A 15648-nucleotide genomic window follows, 5' to 3' on the forward strand; every position below is an offset into this window, starting at 1 on the left:
GGTACTGCAACAAAGTCTCATAGAAAATACTAGAAGTAGGGATTAAAAAATATGAATCCATAGGAAATTATTAAACAAAATCATATAAAATTGTTAAAAATATAAATACAAAAAAGTTAATGTTAAAATATATATATTATATATACATACATATTGTAGGCATTATTTTTATATTTTTTACACTCTACAATTTATATTTATCTTTTAACAATTTTAAATAATTTGATTCAATTGAACATTATTTCCTATGGGGTTTCCTTTTAAGTCACTACCTTCATTATTTTCTATGGTAGGTAATTGCAGTACTATTGTTGGCCATGTGTAGCGCTGGATCTACCACAAAAGTGTAAGTTACTACAAATGTGCAGTTTGTAAACACCAAAAAAGTAGTAAACTTACTCAAAAGTGCAAACTTAATCAAAAGTGTAAGTTAACTTTCTGAACCAGGCCCTGGGAACACACTCACTGATGTTGGGTCTTGTAGACACAGACACTAACACTATAGCAGGGAGACAGACATAGGGGCAATGCCACAGAGAAACACAACCTCTGACTTTCGCTCATTTAGCCACAGACACTGACTCTAGGGCAAGGAGATAAAAAAATGGGCAGCAAGAGAAACATGTACACTGACACCAAAATGTGGATGCAAGGATCTGGGACAAGGAGTCACCATCATTGGCACTGGAGCAGGTCCACATAATCACTGACATTAGATTAGTGGAATACACTCACACTGGCAAATGGAAACAGCAATACAGGGACAGAAAAGACACAAGCACTGACACTGAGACAGAGAGACACATGCACCAACACTAGGTCAAAAATAGTGGCCGAGAGTCATAAATTCTGTCACTGACTCAAAGATACTAAACAAAGAATAACATTTCCCTTAGTTTGCACTGTGATTAATCCACGTACAATATATAACCTTGTGAAATTGATTCCTCCCTAAGTTATTAATACTAAATATTTATTCTGTAAAATCTTATGTTTATTGACAGATCTCTTTGCCCCTTTGCTATGGCTTACAGCTGTAGGATTTTCACTCTGTTCTTGGTTTAAGCATCCCCAGAGGATACAGGCACCTGATACAGATTTGTTGAATTATTGACTAACACAATATTAATCTGCAACAATATCAGATGCATAATATTGATTAGCTCATTATTGTCAACATAGGTATATAGAGGGAAGTATAGATTGACTGCTCTTTAAAGGCGACCCAGTAAATGATTTCAGAATAGATCACAAAACCCCATCAAAAACCCACACATTCTGCAATGCCTGTTGTTGGTGATTGCTTGAGATGTAAGACTGGGTAAAGAGAACCATTTTCTCTAAATAGGATGATCTCTTTACCTCCAAATCTACTTCTATATAGTGGGTGTCAATATTTTGGACTCAACATTGTTGCAGTGTGGTATTTGGACCCCCAAAAGGTGATCTTTCACTTAAACATTAGAAATAATTTCTAGTCTCAGGTCAAAAGAATTTTTGGGTTGCTATGCATTTTTTAACAATCTGTACCAAAATAAACATTATTCTCTTTCAATAAATATTCAATGTAAAGTAATTCAGGCAACAACCACTTCAGGCCTGATGGAAAATGCTTAACTCCTAAAAAATACGGCAATGCTCATCTGCAGTCAAACTGTATTCACAGAACTTTGAGTGGAAGCTTTACCTTCCTGAAGAGAACTCAGCCACAAAATTACCATGCAAATGTTTCTGGAGAATATCACATAAAGCTTTATGATCTTATTCCCCCTCATACAGGAAGATCAATTTTATTGAATTAAAATTAGAATTTCCTTCAAATAATATTGTAAATGCATGACTTAACAATCAATTGTTAAGAATGTATTATTCATTATCCCCCCTAGCAGAAAATAGTTTTGGATGTATCTTTCGAAGACTAGCAATGAGACTCTCCTAATTTAGAATGGGCTTCAATCACAACATTCTTGTATTACTAAGCAGAATTTTAAAATTGGTTTGGTGAGCGATAGTGTGATCATGCCAAAGACAAGCAAACACAATAAACCCTCATGTTTTTTTATTCAAATATAGGTGTGTTTCTTAACCTGAAATCAAACACATATATAGTCCTATGAAATACAGCAGAGTATGTCCGAACAACTGGGAAGAACAAGAGAAGATCATCAAATGTCACAGGTATGACGATGAAGAAGTTCTTCTAAGACAAAATGATTACACTCATGTAGGACTCATTTATGAAAAATTTTCTATGCTAACACACAAACATACTAAATGTACTCATGCCTATAATCAACCAAAAGATAATCCACAGGAGTAAATTTAGTGGGCGATACACATGGAAGCCTACAATTTGCATAGATTTTCATTTTTTTATTCCACAGAAAGATAGAAATACTTACAAAACATTTGTATCTTTCTATAAAACATGGGTAATTCAAAATTTCCACCATTTGTTTTTTCAGGGCAGAATTGAGGATGGTGATGCTTCAGGGCTGAGGAAAGTAGGTAATCAACAGTACTTAGAGGCCTTAGAAAATGGGTGCAGTTGGAAACAGAAGTGCAGACAGGCAGAGAATGTTCAAGTGCAAACTATAATAACATAAAGTGTAACAAATAAGAATGTAAATTAAGTAGCATGAAAAGATGTTCAAACTACAAACTATTAATACAAAGATTTTGCTGTAACTAACTCATGCAGTACCTTTGGCTCACTCCTGAATTCTAGGAGGGTAGTAAACTAGGAGTGCTCTTAGCTTACTCCTGGAATTCATAAATGAGCTAAGAGTGCTACAATAAAAAGTCACACCTATTCATAGTAAAATGTGTGTGAATTAAACTCAATAATTGTATTTCAACAATACAACAAACAAATATGTTTTGTGATTAGTAAGTCAGGGCTAATGATCGACCAAGAAATGTTCACTAGAATACCCTGGAATACCAACTCCAAATGTGATGTTCAGAGAGACATGGTGCATAATATATTTCTCAATACTTTGTGATGTAGGAGACAGGTAACTAAAATGCATGTGGCAATTTTAGAACTTAACTATGTGAACCTCAAACTATTAGTCGCAGATCGAATGAAAACAAGAACATGTAGATGACAGTCCATAGGGAACTTATTAATTGAAGATCAAACACTTTTTAACAACAACATTGCAGAACAAGATATACATCTACAGATCTTGACTACACAAATAACATTAAGGGTCCCAAGAAAATATCTGCTGCCGGCATACACCTGAAGGCAGCCTCATTAATGGTAAAAGGAATACTTGTATTTGCTCTAATACATGCAATGCAAAAAAGAAGACAATAATGTCACATCATGCAAACCAGGAACAAGTCAACCCAATGAGCTTTCCTTGTCATGAAATACCTACTTTTACCTTGAGGTTTTTCTGCAAACACATGTCTAGATTCACAAATGTTTCCAGGAAAAAATCTGAAATTTAGATTACATTTCTAATCTTTTTTAAATTCACTGAAAATTCCAGAATTAATCTTGGAAAATCCGTCATAATAGCATATTTCTATGAGAATTCCAATGTGAAGAAAAAATTGAGGTGCAGGTGTGCTGAAATGTAAGATGGAGTCATGAACACCAGTGCAATCTTCCCTCTTTTCTACTTATCCAAAATGTATTAGGAAAGGAAATGTGCTTCAGAACACAATATTACAGTGTTTCAAACTAGTATTCTAGCAAGTGGAGCCAGTGATGTACATTTAACCCTGTTAATTACTTTCGCCAGACCACAGTTTGCTGGACCCTGCGTGAAATAAGACATTTGGAGAACTGTAAATTAATAAAATATGAATCTTCTAATAAATTGATAGAGTAATAGATTCTACACATTCCAGCGAGGGCTGATCCAGGTGGGTTATTTTCTTCACCGTCATAATAAGAGTAATCAATGTCCAAGTTCAGCAACGTAACTACAGAAACAGCTTGTGGGCATCAAAAAGAAAATTATTTTTCCTATGTGAAATCTCATGCAACTGAGTATGCTATCTTCAGCAGTGTTACCTCCCTTCCGTTTACAAAAGTGAAGTTGTGAGAGATTCTTAAAAAACGAAGGCCATTGGTTAATATGACGTTTTGGTGGAAATATGTAGAGCTGAACTAAGAATTACAGAAATATTCTTGTTCTGACGTTTTTTTAAGGGAAGGTGGGAAAACAATGTGGAAAACCAAAGGTGAGCCCAGAAAGCTGTACAGTTCTCATAACTCGATAACATTTGAAATTAAGCAACGTGTATGTTAGTAGATGGCTCAAACATTTACCAATGAAACTAATATTTGAAAAAAATGATAACATAAGTGGAAGCAACCTAATGCACTGTAGTCCAATCTACAAATCAGTAGCTCAGACGTACAGTGTTTGTAGTTTGTCAGAAACCCACGATATCCAGGGCCAATAAGTACGATTTGCCTTCCAATGACTTTTATTGTGAAAGCATCACTTAATAATGAAAAATGTAATTAATAAGAAATAAATCTGAGTCTGAGGACAGATCTCATTCGATTCACACTGACTTTATTTCAAATAATTTTTATTGTAAATGTTTGAAAAGTAAAACAGAAAGCACAACCAATGCACCTAAGTAGTACAAAGTACAAGGTACATAATTAACACAGAGTGCATTAGTAACAAAATGATTAATGAATGGACAAGTACAGTAAAATAAAATAGAAGTAAAATACTATAAATAAAATAAAATATAAAATATAAGCCACTGACTCACAGTATTGTTACATGGATGGGCACATTAAAAGAGACTTCTGTAATATATGTTCAAGGTCGGTCTGTAAAGTTAGGCATTATGTGTCTCGAGAAGTTCTAATTTCAAGGGGGGTCATGGAGGGTCATAGATGAAAGAGGAAACATCCATGGCATTCCACATTTTTCTAGGTGTCGAGCGCTGTGTAGAGAGCTGTAGGACCGTGTGATCTGCACCTCTCAGGAAAATTAGCCACTCCTGCCACTTCTTAAAGATGACTTGTTTGAAGTCCTTCCAGTTGCCCAATATTATTTAGCATGCTAGTGTAAGCATTAAGTCCAGGAGGTCTTGTTCATTATCTTGGTGTACTTGTGGGTCAAGGATTCCTAGCAGGATATATGAAAATTCTCTAATTGGAGTGATATGAAGTGTGTGTGTTATGTAATCATGGATCTTGTCCCAGAATGGTTGTAGAATTGGGCAATAAAATAGCATGTGTGGGAGGTCTCCTATGTGGGATTCACAGCTCCAGCATAATGGCGATTGGATGAGGTTGAGTTTGTGTAGCGTGGCAGGAGTCCAATAAGCTCTGTTTATGATCATGTATTTCGGTTGAGAGAGTATGGGAGAGATTTTGTTTTTAAAGGGAGTAATGTGTATGCGTTCCCAGTTAAATTCTATAAATGCGGGGTTGGCTTCTGTTTCTCATTTCTTTTCATTTTCTGTTATGTTCTTTCCTGGCTTGGAGAGGAGTCATTTATATAAATTTGATACTGCGTGGACAGTTTTGAGGAGTTGTGTCAATGTGCTTGGAAGGGAGGGGTCTGCTAGGCTTATCGGATGTTTAGATATTTGGACTTTAAGTTTCAGAAACTAGTTTAGGTCCATGTTAGATAGGTCCTTCTCGGTTTGTAATACAGAGAATGCCTTCGGCGAGGAGTCCCTATACAGATCTTGGATCATGTTAATACCTTTTTGAGACCAGTCTTGCCAGAAGGTTAGGTTGTTATCTATTCTGAATTTAGGGTTAAACCAAATTGCAGTCATATTGGAGTCACTAAGTTTGATGGTGGAATGTTTCTCTAAGCATAGAAGTGCCTGTTTCGTGTTCTGAATGATATACTTGGAATGTTGTAAGAAGGATGTACTCATTGACATGATAGCCGGGAGGGGATATTCTTAGCTAGGTATTTTTCCACTTCCAAACATACAGGGCGGTAGTGTGGGTTCTCAATAACCCATGCTGCTCCTTGTTTACGCAGGAAGGCTGTTTGATAGTGTCTAAAGTTGGGAAGACCTATACCTCCTCTCTTTTTTGTCTGTTTGAGTTTTACCAGTGCTATTCTGGATTTCTTAACTTGCCATATAAACTCGGTGAATGCCTTATCCGTCTTCCTCAAGAAGTCTTTGGTTAGAGTCATTGGGAGCATACTAATGAGATAATTAACTAAAGGCGCTATCATCTTTTTAATTGTCTTTATCCTTCCCCACCTTGATAGACATTTTGGTGACCATCCCTCTAGTAGGTTTGATATCTTCTTAAATGTGGACTTTTCGTTCTCATGGAGTGTGGTAATTAGGTCATTGGCAAATAGTGGGCCTAGGTATGTAATTGGTCCCGATTGCCATGCCAAACCTGTGTCCCCCAGAATTCCCTTACCTCCCAGGGAATTTAGAAGCTTGACCTCTGTTTTGTCTTTATGAAGCGTGTAGCCTGAGATTTCCGAGATTTCCTGGATTGTGTTCATAATGCATAATGGCCGGTATTGCAGTTTCTGCCTCTCTAGTGATGATCAGTACGTTGTCCGCGTAAGCGGCCACTTTAAAGATAGTTTTGCCAAATTGTAAACCCGGAATCTTTATGTTTTCCCTCAAATGTTGGAGGGACGGCTCTATAGCCAACAGGAAAAGTGAGGGGGAGAGAGGACACCCTTGTCTAGTTCCTTGTTTTAGAGGTAGAGAGTGGGAGATCGCTCCCCCTGCTCTTACCTTGGCTTTGAGCTCATGATATAAGGCCATGATCATTTGTATCAATTGCTTCCCCAAGTTGAATTTTTCTAGTATCGCTTGCAGAAAAGCCCAATCCACTTTATCAGATGCTTTTTCCGTGTCTATTGTGATAGCTACAGTGGGGGAGTCGGTCTGTTCAGCTTTTTCGATTGCATGGCAAAACATCCTGGTGTTATCACTGGAGAGCATATGTCTGAGGAAGCCTACTTGTGAAGGATGTATGAGTTTGCTAATATGTTTTTGTAAGCAAATAGACAATATCATGGCGTATAACTTGCAGTTCAGATTTAATAGTGAGATCGACCTATAGTTTTTTGTGACTAGTGGGTCTTTATTTTCTTTCGGGATAACTGCTATAATTGCTTCTGCTGGGGTACCTGTGATTTTGCCTGTGTATGCAAATTATTGGAATAGATTCAAGAGGGGTTGCCATAATTGGGGTATAAATGTTTTAAAGAAAAGAGCATTGAAGCCATCCGGACCCGGGGCTTTACCTACTTTTAGTTTTTTAACAGCGGTGTCTACTTCTTGGTGGGTAATGGGGCCATTGATGGAGCTCATTTCCTCTTCGGTTAAGGAGTTGAGTGAGATTCTGTCTAGAAAGTCTTTAGTCTTCGCAGGTTTCAATTCTGTGTTCGCATCATATAGCTTCTGGTAAAACCTCCTAAAAGTTTTGGAGATCTCTAGTGGGTTAGCGTGGATAGAGCCGTTATCGTCTTTGATGACATTGATGCTATTTTCCTGTAATTTAAATTTTAGGTATGAGGCAAGGGATTTCCCAGCCTTGTTAGCCTCACAGAGACGCAGGCTTTTATGCTTATTAACCCATACCCCTGCCCTGGTGCTTACAATCTTGTTGTATTCGTATTTTTTATTTAGAATTTTGATTAGTGTTGATGGGTCCTTATTAATGATATGGTTTTTCTTCTCTAGCTCTGAGATTTCTTTTTCCAATGTGAGTAGATTTGCATTGCTCTCTCTATTTATGTTTGATTTAATTTTAATTATGACTCCCCTTAGTGTGGTGATGCAGCGCGGAATGCAAAATCCCTCCCTTCGTCTCAGATCATAGATCACACTCAATCACTACATTCGCTGGTGGGGCCCATAACACTAACATTCATCTTCTATTAACCTGTTTCCAAGGAGGCGATTGTTCCACTCGCTGTAATGGAAGGAAGTACTCATTTATCCCCAATGAACAATAGATTTCCCTACCTATCTCTATTTATTAAGGCCTAAACTTCACCTTTTAGTACTCCTCCCATGAATAGGCCATGACTCAGCTAGCTGCTGGTTGAAGTGAAAACGAAATCTATAACTTATTTACATAAATACATTTTTCATAATAACGACCCAACAGAGTTCTTGTAATAAATCTTAAATTTTATCTAAATAATTGAAAATCGAGTCTTTTGTTTAATTAATCAGTAGACCATCATATTTACCTATTCTGGCTAAAAGTCGTCCTCTAAGTCAAAATCTTGGTCATCAGTTCATACTATCAGAGTCTTAGGAAACAGCTGTCCTGCAGTGTCACCGTCCTCTCCGTCAGCATAACGTCAGGAAATCGAAAATCTTCTGAAGGGTCTCGCTCTAACCTCTCTATTCTACCATCTTTTATAGTAAAATTACATTCCAAAAAGTAACGAGTAATATTTTGAATATTCGTGATTGGTTGATGAGATCAGTTCCACCAAGTTCTCACACAGAAAATGTTTCTTTAGATATAGTTCATAATTTCATGTTGAAGTAACTTTTATTGTTTCTTTTCGTGGCAGCTGGCTGTTAGCCCAGAATGTCCTTGGTGGGTACAGTTGAGTTTAGGGTCGTGTAGAGGCCACTGCTGCTGATGGTGACGCATGTGCACTTCACCCAGAGACGTTCACAAATGAAGTCAGTTCGTCTGATAGAGATGTCAGCCATTTTGTGGCCACTTCAAATGGTCAACTTAAGCAAAGAAACACAAAATGTAATTAATACATGGAAATGACTAATAAAATGTTATTCCCTCACTAAACCCTTTATGTGTGTGTATTTATCTAGCAGAAAGCAACACTTAATGCGGATTATATTCACAAAGATAAAGCACGAATCCCGAATACATCATGAAAGCAACATATAAGCATGCAAATTCTATTGTCTATCATTAGTAAGCGTACAGAAATTAGTTTACGTATTAGTTAGGCCATGCAAATGCAATTCCCACGTGTATTCTTATTAGTAAGGTTGGTTAAATTCCACAGCAGTCCAATTAATACAATTACGATTAGTTAATTATTCTTATTAATAGAAACATGCAAAATGGAGAGGGTATACAACATTTTTTTAAATAAAACCCACTCCAGCAGTGGCTTTCAGTGCCTCCCATCTTGGAAGGTGTGATGCCTCGTTTTCTTTATTTTCTTCTAAGTAGTGCGTGATTGCTTCTTCTATAATTGCTTTGTTTTGAGGTGTGGATAAGACGTCATCATTAAATCTCCATAAGGAATCTTTAAGCGGGGGCGTTGGATCTGTGATGGATAATGTTCTACATGATTAGTCTGAGATTACTCTTGGTTCTATGGTAGTTTGATCAATTCTGTTAGTTGAGTTCCCTGAAATCAGGAGATAGTCAATGCGGGAGTATGAATTATGAGGATGGGAATAGAATGTATAATCCCTTTCTGTTGGATTTTGTAGTCTCCAAGTGTCTATCATATTAAATTTGCAACACAACTTCTTGAGTGTTTTATGCGCCTTACTTGGTCTGAAGTTACAACTCGAGTTCCTATCAAGTTCTGGGTCCAGAGGGAGATTACAATCACCTCCTATTATGGTTGTTGCTGAGTCTGGTATCTGATTAATCTGTTCTCCAATTTCCTCCGAAAATTCTGGGTTGTCATTTGTCAGGGCATATATGTTAACAATATAAAGGTCTTCGTTGTTTCTAGACAATTTAGTTACAACCCATCTGCCTTGTTTGTCCGTGGTATGTGAGGATATGTCTATTCTCGCTGTCCTAGCTATCAGTGTTAAGACACCATTCTTTTTGCTGATCGATGCAGAGCCCACTACATCTATAAATTGGTGTCCCCTCAAAGAGTTGATCGTGTTGTTGTCTATCTTAGTTTCCTGTAGTAGGATTATGTCTGCGTTTTGTTTCTGTATGTAGTCAAAGATCTTTCTCCTCTTTACCGGGAGGTTGAGGCCTTTAACATTTAGTGATAGTATTTTTGTCGTTTGTTGCGTTGTGGGTGTCATCTTATCATGAGTTGAGTGTATGGTGTATACTCAAATTCGTGTTCAGCAGGTATGGCTGGTGTCATTGTTTTGACTGTAACCTATATCCCATTTTGTGTATTTAGGATCCGATGGTCTAGGTGGATGAGCATTAGACACCAATGTTGCCCCTAATATTTTGACCTGATGTTCTTTGAGTTAACGTATGATTATAATAAGGAGACACTATTGATGTGCAGATTACTATAAGCATATCCACTATATCTCATTTAATCAGTTATTATTGCAAATCTAGCACTCAATCACCTTTAGAAGTAGGAAGAAATAATTTTAGAATACACAAAGAAAATAGTATCAAGAAAGGATATAAAGATATAAAAATAAGGTTGATAACATTTTGAACAAATAGGAGCTAATTAAGAATCTCTGTATCAATTCATTGAGGTTTTGATTAAATCAGGCTGATTACTATTACGCTAAAACAGACATGACTACCTTTGATGACAATAGGGATGCCCTATTGGAGGATCTTTTCAATGTAAATTCTGCACGAAGCGTGACCAATTAAAAAACATCAGCCAAAGAGGGATTACGCCAAAAATTTGTGAGGCTTGAAAAGTTAAAAAAACAGGAACTTTCCCGTTGGTGGGATGCCACGGTTTTACGTAAATATATAAATAAAGAACAGATTCCTAGAGGGCTTCGAGTATTAATCTTTCCATCATTTGAAGACCTAGATAGAGGACATCTAAAAGAGTTGGAAAAGTTGTTATTGAATTCCTCTCTGGGTATGATGGATATTCTAATAAGAGATGCGGAATTAAAAAGAGAGAAGCTTCTCCTGGAAATTGCTATCTTGGAAAAGTAGATACAGGATCTTAACTTACCGGAGGTAACTGAACGTAATCTGGCCATCCTAAAGGATGAATTACAAAAACATCAAATGTATTTACGAGAAAAGAAATCCCAAAAAATACAACGTGATGACAGGGATTATCGTAATGGCAGAGTATATACTTTTGCTAGAAAATTTGATAATATTAAACCACAACTAAATAAGGAAATTCCAGACTGCAATCACAGTCTACTGAAGCAACCAATATGTCAGATATATCTAGTAATAGTAGAGTGACAAGTGAAGATTCATCAAAAGCGCACAGTTGTGCAATGAGCATGAGCCATGATCCCTTTTTTTTAGAAGTTCAAAGATACAGAAAGGGCAACAAACAAGTATTCAGAAAGGATACGAACACAAGAGAACGCGGAGGGGTAGATCTAGAGCAAGCTCCAAAAGAAAAAATAGGAGTGACAACAAGAGCAGGGGCACGCAATCAGAAAGTATAGAAAATTCACATGCTGACTATGTATCCAAAGAAATTAATATTGTTATCCTCTCTGAACATGTACTATCTGATACTGAAATAAAGATTTTGAGCAAGGGTTTGGGGTTTTGTCCTAGTTTAACACCCGATTTTGCACTATATCATATTAGTTGCTTCCAAATTGTAAGAAATGTCAAATTATTCAAACATTTCCAAGATAGGCCCGATACACACGCTGCAATTATAAGTTCACACATAGGAGAAACAAATCCATCTATTAGAGAAATGAAGGATGTGCAATTATTGCTCAGTTTGGAGGAACAGGAGGATGGTCCAACAATACAAACCGTGGCTGCGGATTTAAACTTAGACACACACAAACAAATTGAAAGTGGGTTTAAAGTTAAATCCAGATTTATTCCCCAAATGCAAGGTGGTAATAACATCGACAAATTCCAACAGAATGTCATGTGGGACCTATATAAAATGGAGGACAAATTTTATTCCAAATGGAAATTCCATAAAAACAACATTACCATACAGGAAAGAAAAGCATTGGATAATTTAAAGATAAATGACTCCCTTGTCATCCGAGAGGCGGACAAGGGAGGAAATATTGTCCTCATGAATCATCAGGACTATATGTCTGAAATAGACAGACAATTAAATGATCCAACCACCTCCATCAAGCTAAGTGGTAATCCCATTAATCAGATCAGAGAATTAATACATGGACAGTTAAAGCATTGGAATGAGCAATGTTTAATCACAGATCTAGAAATGAAATACCTGTACAATGATACACCAACGTACCCATGCATCTATTGCCTGCCTAAAATACATAAGGGAGGGGAGTTTCCTCCTGGGAGACCCATCATATCTGGTATTGGGTCTCCCACGGAAAAAATATCAGAATACATAGATCTATTCTTACAACCGTTGGTTACTAATCTCCTCTCATTTATTCAAGATACAAGGGATGTCTTAAATAAAATCAGTGATGTTGATTGGGCATACGGACACTACCTGGTAACAATGGACGTATGTTCTTTATATATGAGTATTCCAGGCAAGTTGGGCATTGATGCAGTACAACACTTTCTTGATACCAAAGCGATAGAAACCTACAAGCATTCATTAATGCTATTAGAGATGATTGACCTTGTTCTGAATAACAATGTTTTTTACACAATGGTGGTTGGTTTCGTCAAATAAGAGGGGTGGCCATGGGGGCGAAATTTTCGCCGTCTTTGGCCAACCTCTATATGGGTTATTATGAATTGATACATCTGTGGCGAAAAGGTCCCTCTAATCTGACGAACAACATTCTATACCTAGGGAGATATATAGATGAAATCTTACTTTTCTGGTCTGGCACCATTGAGGAGATAGATGAGCTGTTCTTATACATGAATGATAACCCTTTTAATTTGAGCTTCACGAAAGAACTAAGTATCACGAGCATTCATTTTTTAGATGTCACCATTGTGGTTGACAATGACAAATTATTGTCGATACCTTTCAGAAAACCTACCGCGTGTAATGCATTATTACATGCGGAAAGTGCACATCCAATTTCACAAATTAAATCCATTCCATTTGGTGAGATGATCAGAATTAAAAGAAACTGCAGTGATGCTACCGAATTGGACAACAAACTTTCCAAAGTTGAAAAAAGATTTTAGGCTAGGGGGTACAGTACCGATATAATTGATAAAGCACGGTACAAAACGGATAAGAGAGATAGAAATACACTTCTCTCTAAAAGTAGAAAAAATGCCTCCCATAACAATAAAATCAGATTCATCACACCCTATTCCCCGGTTAGCACAGAGTTATACAAGGTATTAAACAAACATTGGCACTTGCTATTAGAAGATCAGAACCTGCATGAAAAGATTGGTAAGAAAGCCACTATTACATTCAAAAGGGGGAAAACCCTTAGACAACAGTTATGCCCAAGTTATATTCCACCCAAGATAACAAATACATGGTTACCCACTGCTCCGAAAGGCATTTATAAATGTGGTGTGTGCAACATTTGTTGCTTTGCAATGAACAAAAGAATCAAATTTCAATATAATACCACAAAGACATATCTGATAAATCATTTTATTAATTGCAACACAACACATACAGTGTACTGCATCAAATGTATATGTAACAAAATATACATTGGAAGTACTGTAAGGCCTCTCAAAGAGAGAATCCAGGAACACATAAGGGCCATACGCAACAATAACACACAATATCCACTTGCGGTACATTTTAACACCATACATGGCAATAAAGAGATCATAAATATAGGATTCCATGGCATAGATGTGGCACAAATAGGTCAGAGAGGTGGAAACAGAAAATCTAAATTACGCCAAATTGAAAGCAGATGGATTGTGACCTTGCCAGCTGTGGAAATGGGGATTAACATAGATAAGGAACTGTTTGAGTTTCTCTGAGGGACATATGCAAATGAGGAAAAGTATCTGGCACATGCTGAAGTGTACAGACACAACAACTATATGCCTTGCAAAGTAGAAATCAAATGGTCTGGGTACTCCAACCACATGACTGTAGGTCAATACAGTCTGGGAGCAAAATAGATATGTATAATCTGCGAAGTTGAATTTTCAAAGATGACTTCAAGTCAAGTCAATTAATCTTTATTCGGGTATAAAAATATCCACAAAAGAACATGACATTTGACAAATTTCAACATTACATGAACATAACATAAATAAAATGTTTAAAATATTTTATACCTTCACGGTGTGACCAGAGCAACAGCATTAGAACATAGAAATCAAAAGATGACTTAATAGCAGAATACCTCTAAAATAGCAGCGAAGATAAGGTGTTATAAAGTGCAGGGATTAAACCAATTTGGTACAGGGAGCACCAACGATATAAGGTTAAAAATACGGGATTATAGCCGATTTAAGACAGGGGGTTAAAATGTTAACTATGTCTTTTAAAAACATCATAACACTTCCCAAATACAATATACCAGTCCTTTCATAAATTGATTAAATCCTTGGCTAAAACTACAGTAGGGTGAAAATAGGCATAACAATCTCAAAAAAGCAGCTTTATTTACGATACCCGACCCTCCCTACCCTCTAAGACAAAGTTGTCTACACCTCATGTCTAGTTTTCCTTAGTTTTGCGGCTAATCTTAGAAAGTTCACGGTGCAGAACAACGTAAAAGGATCGGAAGAAAGTTTCAGATACAGGAGTGCCACCCTTACCTGGGTAAATGTATTTTTTCTTAAAATATTTTTTAAAAATAGTACCCGTGGGTACTCGTAAAAGGGACAGAAAAATACAAAATGTAGGGTATCCTGCGGGGATCCCAGATCGCAGCCGCAAGGACCCTTTGATGCAACATCTCTTGTGTACCCTGCGGGGACGGATAAAATATGATGTAAAAGATCCAGTCTGAATCTAGTCATTAAAAATCTATCATTTTTGTTATAGATACACGCCAGGTAGGGTTCTAAGCCTGATAAAGACTTCGTTAATATGTGGGCTCTCACTGAAACTTTTGATATTTCACTGTCTTCCCTTGCACAAGCTAGGCGCCGGAGGTGTTCAGACTTTATGACAACTTTTACTTGAGGTGTCAGGGTCGTGGGCTCATCAAAATAATTTGCAAATCCCAGCCACTTCAGGGTGTCCTTTATGTATTTAATCCAGGGTATCCGATAGCCTTTATCTCTGTTAATGCAGTCCTTAATTATTTGTCTACTTAGGCTAGCCTCAGGGGTGGTCCAAATTTTGATCCAACACATTATCGGTTTGATACTTAGCATGTCACTAATATAAGGAAGCCCTAGCTCCTCATGGACAATGTGGGCAGGCGTGCTTTGAGGTACTTGCAGAAGCCTTCTGAGGAACTTATTTTCCTCCAACTGTATCATAGAGGTATTTCTGAAACCCCATACCTCACTCCCATATAGGGTTTTTGAACAACATATTGAATTATACAAATGCAATATTTCGTTCGGTGACCAACGACCTAATCTCGTGGCACGATTCATTATTGAACCCATCATGCTCGTTTGTTGATTACATTTATCTGAGATAAGTGTTTTAAAATTGAGGTGTTTGTCAAATATTATCCCTAAATAATTAAAAACCTCGACCTTCTCTAATTTTAAAGATAAAGTTCTTTGTCTGTCTTTTCCCTGCTTCCATTATATATGATTTTGTAAGATTGGGAGATAGATCTAAATCTGCCATAAACCTACTAAAACCGTCTATAAGAGACTGAAGTCCCCTCCCTGTACGGGACAAAAGGACCGCATCGTCCGCGTATAGGAGGACGGGTATACTTCTCTTACCAACTCTTGGACAGTCTACCCCTAAC

The sequence above is a fragment of the Triturus cristatus genome, chromosome 11 (assembly GCF_964204655.1).
Source record: "Triturus cristatus chromosome 11, aTriCri1.1, whole genome shotgun sequence".
NCBI lineage: Eukaryota > Metazoa > Chordata > Amphibia > Caudata > Salamandridae > Triturus > Triturus cristatus.